The sequence below is a fragment of the Coenobita brevimanus genome, chromosome 19, assembly GCF_032717465.1.
Source record: "Coenobita brevimanus isolate Jiangsu-jjx chromosome 19, ASM3271746v2, whole genome shotgun sequence".
In the NCBI taxonomy this organism is placed as follows: domain Eukaryota; kingdom Metazoa; phylum Arthropoda; class Malacostraca; order Decapoda; family Coenobitidae; genus Coenobita; species Coenobita brevimanus.
The window spans coordinates 24,185,861-24,203,360 of NC_136972.1; the positions used below are offsets into that span (position 1 = coordinate 24,185,861).

General features: G+C 45.1%; 1 protein-coding gene across 1 annotated transcript in view; it reads left to right on the plus strand.

Annotated features, from left to right (window-relative positions):
* Positions 1 to 17,500, plus strand: part of LOC145391628 (uncharacterized) — a 98,665-nt gene that overhangs the window by 18,044 nt on the left and 63,121 nt on the right. The window lies entirely within an intron of this gene.

Sequence of the window (17,500 nt, forward strand, 5' to 3'; positions counted from 1 at the left end):
ATCTTTTACACCCGGGATCGAACCCTTTTATGACGCCAAACCGAAGAGTTGAAGAGTTTGGTGTCAGGAAAGGGGGTTAGGGTATGTGTGTGTGAAATATGGAAGGGTGAGAGACAGGAGGATGGGAGGGAGGAGGAAAAGGGTACGAAAGAAAGAGGAAAAGGGTAAAGGTGGGAGGTAAAAGAGGGAGGCAGAGGAAAAATGAGAGAGGAGGAACAAGGGAAGGTGAAGGGACTGTGAGAGACAGATTAGCATTAGGAAGGGGAAGGAGGAAGGGGAAAAGGGAGAGGAAAAGAGAGAGGGGAAAGAAGAAGGAGAGGAGAAAAAAGAGGAGGTAGGGGATCGAGAGGAACACAGAGGGAGGAGGTGAGACAAGGGGAAGGAAGAGGAAGGGGGAGGAGGAGGGAGGGGAAGGGAGAGGGGGAAGGCAAGAGGAAAGAAGAGGGAGGGTTGATCAGAACACCCACCCCCCACATGCCAATAGACTTACCATGAATGACGTACGGCAGTATTGGCTGACGCACTGCCGGGAGGGGGGAGATGGGGAGGGAAAAGGGGAGGAGAGAGAGGAGGGGGAGGGAAGATTGGGGAGGGAAGGAGAGGGGAGCTGTGAGAGAGAGAGAGAAGGAAAGGGGGAGAGCTGTTGAGAGAAATAGCTAGGCTGAGGGTTGGGAGTGGGAAGGGAAGGAAATGAGGGGAGAAAAAGGAAGAGGAAAGGGAGAAGGAGCAAGGGGAGGAAAAAATGGGCAAGCAGACAAACAGATACACAGACAAACAGACAGACACTTGGGAGCCTCCTACATCCACGAGTATCCAGTCCAGTGAACCGCTGATCATGGGAGACAAAAAAAAAAAAGTTTGTCTGGGAAAAATTATATTAAGATGATGTACATGTATGTGTGTGTGTGTGTGTGTGTGTGTGTGTGTGTGTGTGTGTGTGTGTGTGTGTGTGTGTGTGTGTGTGTGTGTGTGTGTGTGTGTGTGTGTGTGTGTGTGTGTGTACCTCTGAGTGTGACAGAGTATGTCTCGCAGTGCGGTGTGTCTGTGTGCACATTACGGTATGTGTCTGGGTATGTGTAAGTGTCTGTGTGCGTGTCTGTGTATGTATGTGTCCGTATATCTGTACAAATGAGCTTCTGTGAGTATATGTGTGTAAGTGTATTTGTTTGCCTGTGTATATGTATGTGTCTAAGTCTGCGAGCATTTATGTATGTGTGTGTATATGTGTGAACGTAAGAATATGTATGTGCGTGTGTGTGTATGTATGTGTGTGTGTATGTACGTGTGTGTGAACATGTATGTGTGTGTGTCTGTAGCTATGTATCTGTATTTGTATGTAGGTATGCATGACTGTGCTTATACAACTACGTTTGAGTGTATGTTTGCATGTATGTACGTACACGTATCGATGTGTGTGTATGTATGTATGTATGTATGCTGTTTGTATGTATGTGCATGTACTGTATGTATGTGTGTGTATGTGTGTGTGTGTGTGTATATCCTGATGACGTGTGAGGCTCTCCTCCTGCCAAAAGTAGCTGACAGCATGACACTTGCACCCCATACACTCCTCCCCACTCCCCTCCCCAATCCCTACCCTCCCTCCCCACCACATGCCCTCTCTCTCTCTCTCTCTCTCTCTCTCTCTCTCTCTCTCTCACTCCCCTCCCCTCTCCATATCAGTTCCCCCCTCCATTTTTTTAGCTCTTCTCCTCCCTCCCCTCCCCATCACATCTCCTCTCACCTCCCCTCCATTTCATCTCTCCTTTTTCCAAGTTCCTCACCTTTCCCTCCCCAACTCTCTCCTTCACTCCCCACTTCTCCCCTCCCCCCACTCCCCTTCTCCCTATTCCTATCAACTCCCCACCACATGTTTCCTCTCATTTCTCTCCCCCTCACTCTCTCTACTTTCTACGTTAGTTCTTCCTTAATTTACACCCCTTCCCCTCCCTATCCCCTCCCCACCCAACCTCCCCTCCCCATCCCTCCCCACCACATGGCATCTCTCACCTCCTCTCCCCATTTCACTTCTTTTTTACTGTCCTTTAATTTCTTCCTCCCTTATTTAATCTCCCCACCTCTCCTCCCTATCCCCTCCTCTTCTTCTTCTTCCCCCTCCTCCCTACCTCCTCTCCTCCCCCTCCTCTCTCTCTTGCCCCTCTCCTCCTCAACAAAATCGTCTGTCAGTCGCAAAAATCTACATAAAAAAACCGTCTTTGTAACTCAGTCTCAAAGCTACACATCTAAACATATATATTGGATTAACAAATACACACACACCTACACCCACCCACACACACACACACACACACACACACACACACACACACACACACACACATACACCTGGGCATACACGTGCACACATGCATATTCTCACAGCTTCACACAAACATTAACAAATTCTGATTCCGGGGTTGGTATGTCCACACACACACACACACACACACACACACACACACACACATACATACACACATGCCATCACACACACGCACACACACACCGTGCAGTATCTCTCTTACATTCCAACACACACACACACACACACACACACACACACACACACACACACACACATTTCTCACAATCTCCTTCTCATTTTGTCTCTGGGAGATAACTAGATCTATGTGTGTGTGTGTGTGTGTGTGTGTGTGTGTGTGTGTGTGTGTGTGTGTGTGTGTGTGTGTGTGTGTGTGTGTGTGTGTGTGTGTGTGTGTGTGTGTGTGTGTGTGTGTGTGTGTGTGAATGAATGAAGTCTGTATTACTATAACGCCAAGCTACCTCTCTAGCATCGTAGTCTTCATAATCTGTGTACCGTACATATTCTGTGTATATACGTAACTCTTTCTCCCTTACACACACACACACACACACACACACACACACACACACACACACACACACACACCACCAAAATCCCAAATCAACCAGCACCATCACCACCACCAACCTCTGCGTCCACCCGCCCCCAAACTCGCCCCTCCCGTATACGTTCCATTCTTCCGCCTCGCAGCTTCCAGTCCTCATCATTACATCCTATCGGGGGTTCCAGCGGTTCCAGGGAGATGAAGGCGGCTCTGGGTCTCATACTTCCAGCCTAGATTGACCTGTCGGGCCGATCTGCCGCTCTCGATAAGAAGCGATAACGGATGACGAGTCTTCCGTATCGACTGGAGGAAGATTTCGAAGCTTCGAAGCTGAGAGGGTCGTGTTCTCGCTTGACTTAGATAACGTCGCGCCTATTCCTTTGCGATTTAATCTCGATATTGCATCCTGACATTTTCCTGTATGTTTTTTTATATATCATTTAAATTTCTGGATATTCTACAGTAATAACAGAGAAGAAGTTAATTAGGTATGATGTGCAGAATAGGTGCTTCGGTACTGTGTTCACGTCTCTTCGTCTGTTCAGCGTTCATTTGTTCAGCATTTGTTCATTACCAGGCATATTCAGGTTCAGCGCTTCAGGCAGCATGGATTCATTTCAGTCCAATTTTGAGTTAAACCCCAAGACATTAACACATATGTAAGAAAAAATCTATGCCAGTTCCAAATTTCGGAAAGACACAATTTACTGATGTATTTTCTCGAAGTGACAATAATTCCAGGTAAGCCATTTAAGGATGTGGTTGAGATGTACAGGGATAGGCTATGGAGGGGGGGGGTGGCGTGGAATTGCAAGGAGGACTGTAGTTAGCTAGGGCATAGTTGCCTGGTGGTTATTTTTCTCGTGTAGGCATCACATGATAAGATAAAATACGATAAGCAGGTAGATAAAGACAGGTAGACAGATAGATAAATACGCTGATGGACAGATACTCACAAACAGATAATGATAAAGACAGACCAATAGACGGGCAAACAGAAAGACAGGCGCCTGTAGACAGATGTAAAGAGACAGACAGATCCATAAACAGACACTCGTAGACAGGTATAGAAATAAAGACAGACAAACCAACAGACAGATGAACCGACTGACAGCCCAACAGACAGACAGACTGACAGATACTTGTAGAGAGATACAGAGAGACGGACCGATAGACAGACAGCTGAAGAGATTGATAACCAGAGGGACAGAAAGTGTGGTGGTATCAAAAAGCAAAGATGATAGGAGCGACCCACACACAGCTTTTCCCACTTTGAGTCCTTTATGAAGTGTGCGCATCAAAGTGGATTAGGGACGAGGTGTTGGCATACAGATGAGTGTGCAGGGTGGTGGTCGGGGGTATTCCACCAAATATCACGGTCCACGAAGCACACACTCGCTGCACACACTCACACACACTCAAACATACGCACAGGCACACACACTTGCTCGCACACATACCTACCTACCGAGTTCCGTGTGTGTGTGTGTGTGTGTGTGTGTGTGTGTGTGTGTGTGTGTGTGTGTGTGTGTGTGTGTTGTGGAGGCCATATGACTCAATATGAATTGGTTTTGATCTTACATTGGCGCAGACACACATACATAAAGTTTACATATATACATACACAAAACCTTTATGCGTACACACACACACACACACACACACACACACACACACACATACACACACACACACACACACACACACACACACACACACACACACACACACACACACACACTGCACTCACAACTCTGCTAAAGCCAATCCACTGAAAGCAAACTGTATCAATATAACTAACCAAACTAACACTATTGTTCGGATCAACGTATTGTCACCATCACCACACCACCACATCTGCATCACCAGAACCACCACATCTGTATTACCACAACACCACTACACCACTCCATTCAGAATACTTACTACCACTACTAGCATCATACTAATACTACTACTGCTACCACTCCACACCAATAACTCACTTCATTCAGCTTACTTAGTACTCCCGCTATAATCGCCTCACCTCCATCACCACACTACCACCACCACACCAGCACTACTACCACCACCACACAACACCACTACACCACTCAGAGTATTACACCATAACACCATCATACGCTGTCTTTCTTCACTACCACAACACCACTTACACCACCACAACCCCACATCACACACCGCCACACCAACATCACCACATCACTCAGCACATCACAACCACTACCACCACAATACCACACCACCACCACCACGACAATACCATCACACCACACCATAATACCACGGCCACCACCAAAACATCACACAAGACCAAAATCTGACTCTCTCTCCCCCACAACACCAAAAGTTAATCTCTGAAATACCGCAAAAACCGCAACACCACCACAAATACCACGGAAACACCACAAACTACCACAACACACCACAAATACCGCTGCAGGATTAACACCACCGCTACTAAGATCTGTATACTAACACGACTACACGACACCACACAGCACCACACGACACCACACCACACCATAACACCAGAAATCACAAAATAACCATCACAGTACATCACACAACAAAACACCATGGTACACTACAACACCACAATATGCGTCTCCCCACATCACCACACCACACAATCATCACCCCACACCACCATACCATAATCAGCCTCTTCCCACACCACACCACACCACACCACCACAGCACACAAGCATCTCCCCACACCACCACACCACAGTCAGCCTCTTTCCCACACCACTACGACACCACATCACGCAAACATCCTACCACACAATTCCACACAAGCATCTCTCTGCACACACCACACAAGCATCTCCCCGCACCACCACACCACACTTAGCCTCTTTCCACGCCACACCACACCACCACAGCCCCCAAGCGTCCCCCTGTGGGTAAGGCCAACTCTACAATAAGGGCGCGACAGATCGGTCATAATAAATCAGTCACCCCTGGACACCGAGGGACTTAACTAATGTAATGAAGGAAGAGGAGGAGGAGGAGGAGGAGGAGAAGGAGGAGGAAGAGGAAGAGGAGGAGGAGGAGGCAGAGAGAGCAGAGGAAGGTAATGTAGGAGATAAGGAAAATACGTACATGGAAAAGGTAATTATCAGGAATAGAGAGGCGATAGAAGAGAGGGAAAGAGAAGGAAAAAAGACAACAGAAGCAGATAAAAGAGAAAATTACAGACAGATAAACGTAACAGATAGATAGATGGAAATAAGCGCTAAGAAAAAAAGAACTGAAACTTGAAGATGATAAAAGAACAAGAAACGTAGGACAAAGAAAGAATACATAATGAGAGAGAGAGAGAGAGAGATAACAGAGGTAGACACAAGAGACGCGACATCTCCGGGTTATCAGTAGGGAGTCGAATGGCAGGAATGTTTAAAGCTTCGACATTTGCATAAGTGTTGGTATGTGTCCTGGTGAGGGGTGGAGGAAAGAGGGGAGGCAGAGGGAAGAGGGGAGGTGGAGGGAGAAAGGGAGGGAAGGGAAGAAAAGAGGGGAGAGAGGGAGGGAAGCTAGAAGGGGGCGATGAAAGACACACGTAGGGATGTGTCGTGGTAAGGGGAGGAAACTGAGGGGTGGAGGAAAGAGGGGTCGTGGAAGGATGGAGAGAATGAGAGGAGAGGTGGGGAGAGCGAGAGAAAAGAGAGCAGTGGAGGAGGGAGAAAGGGAGAGAAGGAGAGAAAAGAAGGGAGAGACGGAGGCTAGTTAGGAGAAAAGAATGATACATAGGGATGTATCGGGGTGAAGGAGGGGAACTGAGGGGTGGAGGAGAGAGGGGAGGTGGAGGGAAGGAGGGAAAAGGGAGGAGAGGTGGAGGGAGAAAGGGAGGGAAGAAAAACGGGGACAGAGGGAGGAAGAATGATAAGCAGGGAAGAATGGTGAGAAGGAAAGGAAGAAGGAGAGAAGGAGAAGGCTGGGGATGGAGTGATGAAGGAAGAAGGGAAGAGGGGAGAGAGGGAGGAAGAAAGAGGGGAAGAGGGGAGAGAGGGAGGGAAGAAAGGAGAGGGAGCAAGAAGGCATGAGGGGAGAGAGGGAGGGATGAAAGGAAGGGCGATCGAGGAAGGAGGGAAAGAAGGAAGAACAGAGAGAGAGAGAGAGAGTTAATGAGAGGGAAGTGACAGATGGTGATAGGAAAAGAAATAAGGCTTATAGAAAAAAAAGGGGGAATAAAAGAGTTACCCATGAAGAAAACGGGGTGCAGGCGACAGAGATGATGATGATGATGATGAAAATAAATGACAACAACAACAAAAACAACAACAGTAGTAGTAGTAGTAGTAGTAGTAGCAGTAGAATAGTAATAATAATAATAATAATAATAATAATAATAATAATAATAATAATAATAATAATAAAGTACGTTTTCTATATCCACTAAAATCGCTATGTTGGAAAGCTAAATTTATCCCCATCATCATCTTAGCTGCCCAAAAGCTAACACAAGGCTAATAACCCCTCAGCTAATCACTCAAAATAGCTGATGGAAAGCAAAATACCTCCCTACACCACCTTACAGCGTTCCAGAGCTAAAAATTTGTCCCCAGCTAAACCAAAGCTAAGTTATCCTGTGCTAATTTGTCAGTATTTAGAAAGCTAAGTGCTGCAGCTATAACAGATACAAATTACTTCCTACGCCCTGTTAGCTGTGGACAAAAGCTAAGTCTGCCACATGTAATTAACTCCCCATACCACCGTAGCTGTACCCGCAAAGCTAAATATATCACTTCCTCTTCCTCCACCTCCTTCTCTTTTACCTCTTCCTCTTCCTCTACTTCTTCTTATTCTTTCTCTTCTTTCTCCTCCTCCTCTTCTCCTTCTCGTCTTATTATGGTACTACTATTACTACTACTATCATCATTGCTCCTCCTTTACGTTCCTTCTCCCCCTCCTCCTCTTATTTTTCCTTCCTTCCGTACCCTTCTCCTCCCCTTCTCGTCCTCCTTGTATCTTACCATCTCGGCTCCACACCCCCGTTTCGGCTCTCGGCAAAGTGCAATTACGGCGAACCTGATTTTCCGGCATCCCAGAGTGTGTCATTTGGCGGGCACCATTTAAGACAGGCGGCCCCGGGCGGTATTTAGAAGGCAGGCTATCTGATGTGGTCCCCCTCCCCCACACCCACCTACACCCACCCCCGTGCTCTCTCTCTCTCTCTCTCTCTCTCTCTCGTAGTAATAAATATCTTTACTTTATCCAGGCGTTTAAGACACATTTTCCATCGTTAGTGGACCAAAAACTGATAATACGTAAAAAAAAAAAAAAAAAAAAAATTGCAGTTCACTCTTACCTTCCGTACATTTTCAAGAATATAACTAAGTCTACAGATATCATTCAAATCGAAACTGGTGAAACGAAAATTACGAAATGGATGTATTTTACGAGATGAGGATACCGGGATTGGATGATGATGATGATGATGATAATGATGAAGACGAAGATGATGATGACGATAATGATGATGATGATGATGATAGTGATGGTAATGATGATAGATCGACCTGCAAAAGACAATCCCCAACTTTTCCCTATTCCCTCTTCCTTCCTTCTTCTATTTTTCTTCTACTCCTCCTTTTCTCCCCAAGTTCCCAAATTTTCCCCAGATATTTTCCCCAAAGTCCTCCTATATCCCTGTTTTTTCCTAGCTACCCAAATCTTCCCCAGCTTTTCCCCTTTTCCCCCCAAATCCTACTCTACTCTTCCCCTAGCCAGTGCTATTCTCTTCCTACTTCTCCCTTACATTTCCCTGCTTCTTCCTACAGTCTCCCTATTTTCGTGACCTTTCAGACGAGCGACCTGACCTCTGAGGGCCTAGGTCATGGGTCACCCGCCTCCCCGACAGGTTGGGGAGGAAGTATGAGGGAAGAAGCGTTTTGGGATGGGAGAAGGAGGGGAAGAGGTTGACGACTGTGTGATGTGGTGGTGTTAGGAACATATTTTGTGATTTGTAATAATGCTGTGGTGGTGGTGGTGGCGCTGTGGTGGTGAGATTATGTGGTAGTGCTGGTGTGGTTTTTTAACGTTGCGGTGTTGGAGTTGTGGTAGTGTGTGGGGTTTTGGTGTTGTGGTAGTGCTGGTGTGGTGTTTATATGGTGCTGTGGTGATATGTGGTGATGTTACTGTGGAATTAATGTGATATACTCTCTCTCTCTCTCTCTCTCTCTCTCTCTCTGTCTTCCTCATCTTCCTCGTTTCTTCCTTTCTTATCTTTCTCTTCTCTTTGTCTTCTCAATTCTATGTGTTTTACATTTTTCTTCCCCCTCTCTTCCTTTTCCTCTTCTTCTCTTCCTTTCTTTCTCCTCCTCTTCCTCTTTCTTCCAAGAGTAAAATAAGGAAGAAGGACAAGTATGGCAAGAGTTGATGAGGCGAGGAGGAAGACGGAGAGGAAGACCGAGGAGCAAGACAGGAAGATAAAGATTGGGAAACCATAAGTAAAGGAGATGGGGAGGGGGGGCTGAGAGAGAGAGAGAGAGAGAGAGAGAGAGAGAGAGAGAGAGAAGAACAAGAAGAAGAAGAAACAGACAGACACATCAAGCTTATGCCAGACATAAAGACAAACATGTAAACAAAGACAAGTAAACAGACAGACAGACAGACACACCGACAAAGACAAAAAAAAATCAAATGATAATCGACAAAGACAGACAGACAGACAGAAAAAAAAAAAAAAACAGAACAAAGAGAGAAAAAAGGAGAGGCAGAGACAGACAGAGAAAAGAATTAGAAAAGAGACAGAAAAATGTGAAGAAATTAAGGAAGGTGAGAGAGAAAGCGAAGAAGCAGAGATAGAGAAAGAGGGTGAGATGACAGACAGAAGAAAAAGAAATCGAGAAAGGAGACAGAGAGAAAGCACCAGTGAGAGACGCAGAGAAGAATTAGGAGACAGAAAGAAGAAACCAAAGAAAGGGGGAGAAAGCGAGGAAGCATAAGAGACAGACAAAAGAGTTAAAAGACAGGCAGAAGAAAAGAAGCCTAGACAGAGACACAGACAGACAGCCGTAGACAGAGACAGCGCAGACTACTTCCTAAAATCGGTAGGGCTGTTCATTCTGCCTTGCTGTCGACGGGTTAAGACAGGCGTGGCTAATGGACCAATGAGAAGGAAGTATTGATGCGCTTCTGTCTTCTCATTGGCTGGCGGGCAGAGTCGTAAGATAGCTGGGTGTGCCCCTCTCTCTCTCTCTCTCTCTCTCTCATTCTGTCTTTCCTGATTCTCTCTTTTCTAAGCAAGAGAGAGGGAGGGACGACAGAAAGGAATGAGGGGTGAGTGGAAGGGAGAGAGAGAATGGTGGGGAAAGGGAAGGAGAGTGAGGGAGAGGAAGGGAGGGGATGAAGGAAGATTAAGAATGAATGGAAAGGAAGGATGGGGAATGACGAAGGCAGGAGGGAGACGAGAATGAGGGAGAAGAGAGAGGGAAGAATGAAGGAAAGCAGGAGTGAGAAAGGGAAAAGGAGGGAATGATGGAAGATTAAGACTGATTGGAAAGGAAGGAGGATAAGTCGAAGGAAGAGGAAGAGGGGAATGACGGAAGACAGAGTGGAATGAAGGAGAAATAAAAGATGCAGGAAGGAAAAGGAATAAGAAGAGGGGGAAGGGATAAGAAGAGGGGGAAGGAGTGCCTGGAGGAGAATGAGAAGGAGGAGAAAGAGAAACGGAGAGAGAAGGAAGATGAAACGAGAAATAATAATAAAAAATGTTTCAACGAGAGATAGAAACAGAGGGAGGAGAGAAGGGAAAGGATGAGGGATAAGGAGGGAGGAGGTCAAGGGAGAAGATGAGGGATGAGGTGATGAGGGAGGAGAGGTAAGGGGGGAAAAGAGGGAGATAAAACAGGGAGGAGCGGAAAGATGAGGTATGAGAGGGAGAAAAGGCGGGAGGGGGGAAGATGAAGTATGAGGAGGATGAGAGTGAGATAAGGGATGAGGGAAGAGGCAGTGGGGGGGGAGAGAGAAGAGGGAGAAAGAGGAGAGAAAACAGGGAAGGGGGGGAAAAGATGACGTGTGAAGAGGATGAGAGGGAAATGAGGGATGAGGGATGAGGGTGAAGCATCCTTATACCCCCGTCTCACTCAGGTATGTGGACTTATTAGCTCGGTATATGGAATTTGTTGTGCGTCCTCTCATGTCACATCCTCTCACTTCCTCTCTCACTCTTATTTATTTTTTCCCCTCATTCCTTAATCTCATCCTATTTTCGTTCCTCCCTCCCTTTCTTCACTCCATCCATCCATCCATCCACCTTTCCTTCCTTCTTTTTCTTTCCCCCTTCTTATTCGACCCTTCTTTCCCTCCCCCCTTCCCTCTTTTATTTCCTTCCATCCTCCTTTCCCTCCCATTCCTTCCTTCCTCTTCTCCTGTACACTTTCCCTCCTTCTCACCTCTCTCTTTGTCATTCCACCCTTCCTTCCACCTTTCTTATATCTCTCCTTCTTCCTTTCCTCTTCCTCTTTCCTCTCCTCTTTACTCTCCTTCCCTATCCATTTATACAGAATCTTTTTATCCTCAATATAATTTCTTCCTCTTCTTCTTGCTCTTATTTTTACCCCTTGCTTATTCATGCTTGTTTTCTTGTTTATTTTTTGGATTTTCTTTAATTTTCATGCTGTATTTCTTCTTTAATTAATTTCCTTATTTTGGTTAATGGGATAATTTTGGTCTTTTTTGATTTTTTCTTCGCTCTCACTGGTTTTAGACTCTCTCTCTCTCTCTCTCTCTCTCTCTCTCTCACACACACACACACACACACACACACACACCCTAACCCACAAGTCCCCACCTCACATCCAAACCAATTACGTCCCCTTACACCCCCATTTTTCCCCATTTACGCCTCCCCACCCATTCCCCATTCCCCCCCAGGCCTTGAGGAGTTAGGGGGGCGTCTCTGGGGTAATGGGGGGGAGGCAATTTAAGGGGAAACCAATGGAATTTAAAAGACTTACTTAAGGAGGAAGAGAGTCGCTGGGGGAATGACCAAGGACACGGTGGGATGGACGGAAAGTGGGATGAGAGAGAGAGAGAGAGAGAGTTGCACAGACCATACAAACTTTACTGTCTTGTGAGAGTCAACACTAGAGCAGATACAGACAGATGGACAGAGAGATATAAAGATGAACAGACAGAGAGATGGACAGACAGATAAAGAGATATAGGCAGATATACAGATACAGATGGGCAGACATGCAAAGACAGGGAGACAGACTGACAGAGATAGAAAGATAGAGAGACAGACAGTCAGATAGATATAGACATTGGTAGACACACAGACAGAGAGACTGACAGGTAGATGGATAGACAGATGGATTGTAGATAGACAGATAGGCAGACAGACAGATAGATGAGCAGATAGACAGACAGATAGACAGAGACAGAGACAGGCAGACAGACAGATGGCAATGACGGGAGTACAGACACAGAAATATAAAGACAGACAGACAAACAAACACACAGGACGGATAAAACAACTACACAAAATCCTCAGAGATAACGAAATGAGGAAATCTTAGGTCACGCAGATAAGAGAGTTCCACTAATTGACCTTAACGACACCCACAACCACCACAATTACCTGACCTCGCCCCATTAACTCACGGCTGGAGGTCAAGGCAGGTCAAGGGTCAAAGGTCACATTAAAGCCGTGTTCCAGGTGACATGAGCCTTCGTGGTGCCTCTCCTAAGTAATTTATTTTGCATATTATGGTTATATTAACATTATCTTTTATTATAATTATATACAGTATAGTCTGTTTAATCTCGTCTGGCAAAGATCCTTAACCTCTTGCAATTCAGTTAATGGCCAAGTGTGGTCAGACTGGAGGACAAATTTCACTAGCAACCAAGGAGACTCATTCTTACCTCATAACCAAGACTATCAGATGATAACAAATAAACTCCTGTATTGACATAGTTTGTATAAATAATAGACAGCTAAGGAAGAAGCGTTACGCATAATACATCGCTAAGGAAGAGGCGCTACGCAAAATAAATCGCCAAGGAAGTGTTACGCAAAATTAGCTAAGGAAGAGGTGTTACGCATAATAAACAGTTAAAGAAGAGGCGTTAAGCAAATAAATCACTAGGGTTTAGGTGTTATTCAACATAAATCGCTAAGGAAGGGATATTACGCAAAATAAATCGCTAAGGAGGAGGGGTTCCGTAAAATAAATCAGTAAAGAAGAGGCGTTACGCAAAATCAATCGCTAAGGAAGTATTAAGCAAAATAAATGCTAAGGAAGAGGCGTTACGCAAAATAAATCGTTAAGGAAGTGTTACGCAAAATAAATCGCTAAGGAGGAGGCGTTACGGAAAATAAATCGCTAAGGAAGAGACGTTACGCAAAATAAATCGCTAAGGAAAGGGTGTTAAGGAATCTCCAGCGTCATACAGAATACGAAGTTTACAAAATCCTTTCATAATCCAGTGAAGACAAACACAATCTTACGCAGAACTTAAGAAACTTCCTTTTCTCCCCACTCATCAATCTTCCCTATCCCCATCGTTCCCCACTCCATCCCCACCTCACCCTCTCCCCTCCACAACTCTTCCCCAGTCCCCCAGTCTTCCTCCCTCCCGAATCCTCTCTTATCCCAACCCTCTCTTTCCCTTCTCTCTTATCCCCATTCCCCTCTTTTCTCTTCCCTTCCCTCCCCAACCCTCCCTTTCATCCCTCCCCTCTCTCCAACCCTCCCTTTCCCCTCTCCCTCCTTCCCCAATTTTTCTTTTCCCCCATCTCCTCCTTACCCAACCCACCCTTTCCCCTCCCCATCCTTCCCCAAGCCTCAATCTCCATTTGCCCTCTTCCTGCCCATTTCTCCTTTACCCCAACCCTTCTCCTCTTTCCCCTCTTCCTCCTTCTCCTCCTCCTCTCTCCTCTTCCCTCCTCCTCCCCAATCCCTAATCCCCTTATAACGAGCCCTCCTCCTCCTCCTCCTCATAAGACATCAAGAGGAAATTTCGGCGAGAACCCACTTCGACATTAGCAGTTTTCGGATTCGCTTCGTCGGCGGAAAGAGACGATAAAAATGACGATGCCGAAGACGCTCATATATTTCTTGCAGTTTCGGCACACACAGCTCTCGGTATTTTGTCCACGTCATAATAATTCGGACTGTCGAAGTCTCCATTTTTTGAAAGACTGTGGTGTCCATATATTTTCCCTATTGCTGTATTATTATTATTATTATTGTTGTTGTTGTTGTTGTTATTACTGATTTTATCATCATCATCATCATCATCATCATCAATACAATCATTATTATTACTAACTGCTTTCCTTGATTAATTTTCATCATCACCAACACCACTAGCACTATTCTTATTATTAACATTATTATTATTATTATCATCATCATCATCATCATCATCATCATTCATCATCATCATCATCATCATCATCATCAACTCCACTCTTCTCCATTAATTTTTATTACTGTTCTGTATCTTTTCAAAACCCCATCCATTTCCCTTCAAAAATTTTCCTAAGCAAAAAAAAATAAAAAATGGACTGAGAGTAACAAAAATAAAAAATAAAAAATAAATAACAAACGTGGAGGCACTTAAGTTTTTTTTTTTTCTAGTCTTTTTTTCATTACTTCTTGTCTCTCTCCTGATCTGAAGAAAATCGTCTGGAGATGGCAGGAATATGATGATGAGGATGATCATGATGATGAGGAGGATTGTGGTGGTGGTGTTGATGATGATGATGATGATGAGAAGGAGGAGGAGGAGGATGGTGATAATAAGTGATGATAATAATAATAATAATAATAAATGTTAGGATGAAGTCTGAACGATAAATTACAATACTTTCATGAACTACAGTATCACACGTTTCCAAATTTCTTCAAATATAGCCTTGTTCCTGAGTGCCTACAATAGTTACCATAAAATTTCGACATTTTTCAATTAGTTGAGTAAAGCAATCAATCTATGCAATGCTAAAGAAACAATTGCAATCCACTTCCAGCAAAAAATTGTAAAAATCACACCTGTATAGAGTGAAAAGGTTGGTAAGTACTAAATATAACTACAAAATTAAAGACTGCCTATATAAAAGTAACTATTAAACCTATCAGAGAGAAATACAAGCACTGATACAAATAACAATTCATGCCATATTCATTTCTCTATTGCCTTATCACCCTATTCGCCTTATCATTTCCTGGGCTTCGCAATCGTCATTTTCGTCAAAGAAGTAATATTAGTCTTCATTTTGGGCCGTTTGATCAAAGTAGGCAATTAATATAAAGAAATAAATGTGTAGCAAGTTATCACTGGCTAGTAACTGCCTGAAAAAGTGCCCGGATGTATACCGCGTCTGCCTCTGCCGAACGAAACGACGATTCATATACGATTTATTATGTCTACTACACCTTATCAGTCTCTTCTATGGTATTTGTGACTTCGTAATATCATCACAGTTAACCTAAGTTGCATACAAACGAACATAGTGGTGTAACATGCATAATAAATCGCCGAGGAATAGATGTTTTGAGGGCCCCGAAGTCAGACACGTCAACCAAAACAATGGGTAGCTTCCACCAAACAATTGCCTAATATTTCGCGTAAATCACCCTCCTTCACAGCATCCAAGTCATTATCAAACTCACCTTAGTTCCAGGACAGAATGTGACAGGAGTTCATCGTTGAGAATCCTTAGTGACGCCGAAAATAGGTGAAAAAATAGGACCACACACACGACACATTGTCACGAAAACATTGCGGGACATGCCTGAGATTGAGACGGACCAATTTGCAGGACGGTATCGCTCCTTCCCTCCCTCCCTCCTCCTCCTCTTCCTCCTCCTCCCTTCCTCCTCCTCTCTCTCTCTCTCTCTCTCTCTCTCTCTCTCTCTTTTCTTTCTTCTTTTCCTTGCTGCAGTCCGTGATAAGCAGACCGTCAGTATTTTAAGATTAGATTACGTGACGTCTGTTTACCACGAAGTTTAGGAACATCCATTTCTCTCTTCCTACTTTTCATCCTCATTCTCTTAGTCCATTATTCATTATTTCTTATTTCTTCTTTTTCCATTAAGCCTTTGCTCATAATTCATTCGTTCCATCTTGCTTTCCTCCCTCCAGTCCTTCCTTCCCTCTTCACTCCCTATTCCCCTCCCTGCCTCATATGTTACCTGACTAGACGTGAACAGTTTCGCGTTATTTTAGTGAACTGCGTGGATCAATTGCTGTGATATTCGTCCATGTGGAAGAACTACTGCTTGGTGAGTACTGTGTCTAATAATTTCACTGTATTTCACCATATAAACAGGTTTTACAGTGCTTAAAGCAGTTTCTTTGCCACCGCAAGTACTGTGAGAGTGCTTCGTTTGGCATCTTTTCTCCCGATAACAATTTAAATAGCTGAATACACTTAACTGACAGGTTCTACTTCACTGTATGCTCGATTTTACAGCTACGTGAGAGTTTCAGGTAGTGTTCTTGATTGTTTCACTGGTAAAATCAAAATATCTTGTTTAAGCTGTGAATTGTTTGTTTACATTTGTCAGCTGGACTTAGTCACTCGCATTGTTTTCGAAAGTTCCCGCCATGGGGCCTAGAGCCACTGCCATCTCAAAATATCTCAAATTTATGATCCTACGGTGTTTTAATGTGCTTAGTTCGTGTACAGGTGTTTATTTATTTATTTATTTATTTATTTATGCCATGTATAGAGTAGGTTTAATGTTTGCTCTATTTTGTGCACCTTCCTTCCTTCCATCCATCCTTCCCTTTCCTTCCTTCCCTCTCTTCTCCCTTTCTTTCTTCCTCTCCATTTCGTCTCATCCTCAGTCTCCCTCACATTAAGTTAGTATTCTGGGGATCTCCTTGTGGTCTCTCAGGGGACGAGTCTGTGTCAGTTTTCGTCCTTTCCCCTGTCAACCCACCCCCTCCCCCAATACCCTCCCCCACCTCATCCCCCAGCAACCCCCTACCCTCCTCTCACCCCACCTACATCCCTCAATAAGATCCTACCCCCCTCTAATCCCTCCCTCATCCCCCCAAACCCCCATCCCCACTCCCAGCAACCCCCTGCCCTCCTCTCACCCCATCCCCACCCCTCAATAAGATCCAACTCCCCTCTCATCCCTCCTTCACCCCTCAATAACTCCCCATCCCCTCTCCCCAACCCTCACCCATACACTCTCCGTCCTCATCTACCCCCTCATCTTCATTCACTCACACTTTCACCTCTCCCTTACCCACACTCACATCTTCCTCCCCCCCCCTCTCACCCTCCCTCACCCCATAACCACCTGTCCTCCCTCCCATCCCATCTTCACTCCCCACGTCCATTCACGTCCTGTTTCTCCCAACCCCTCATCTTTCTTTATTTTGTCACACACACTTTTCTGTCACCCACATTTACCCCTTCTTCTACTCCCACACTCTCCCCACTCCTCCCCCACACTCACCCCATTACTCCCACACCCTCCCCAATCCCCCCACCCTCCCTCGTTCACTCCTAGACACCCCACTCTCACACACACTCTCAGGCACACTCACTCAGACTTACTTATCCACTCCCACACACTCTTTCACCCTCACTCACACTCACTACCACTTCCCCACCCAATCTCACTCACTCCCACTCAAACCCACACTCCCCC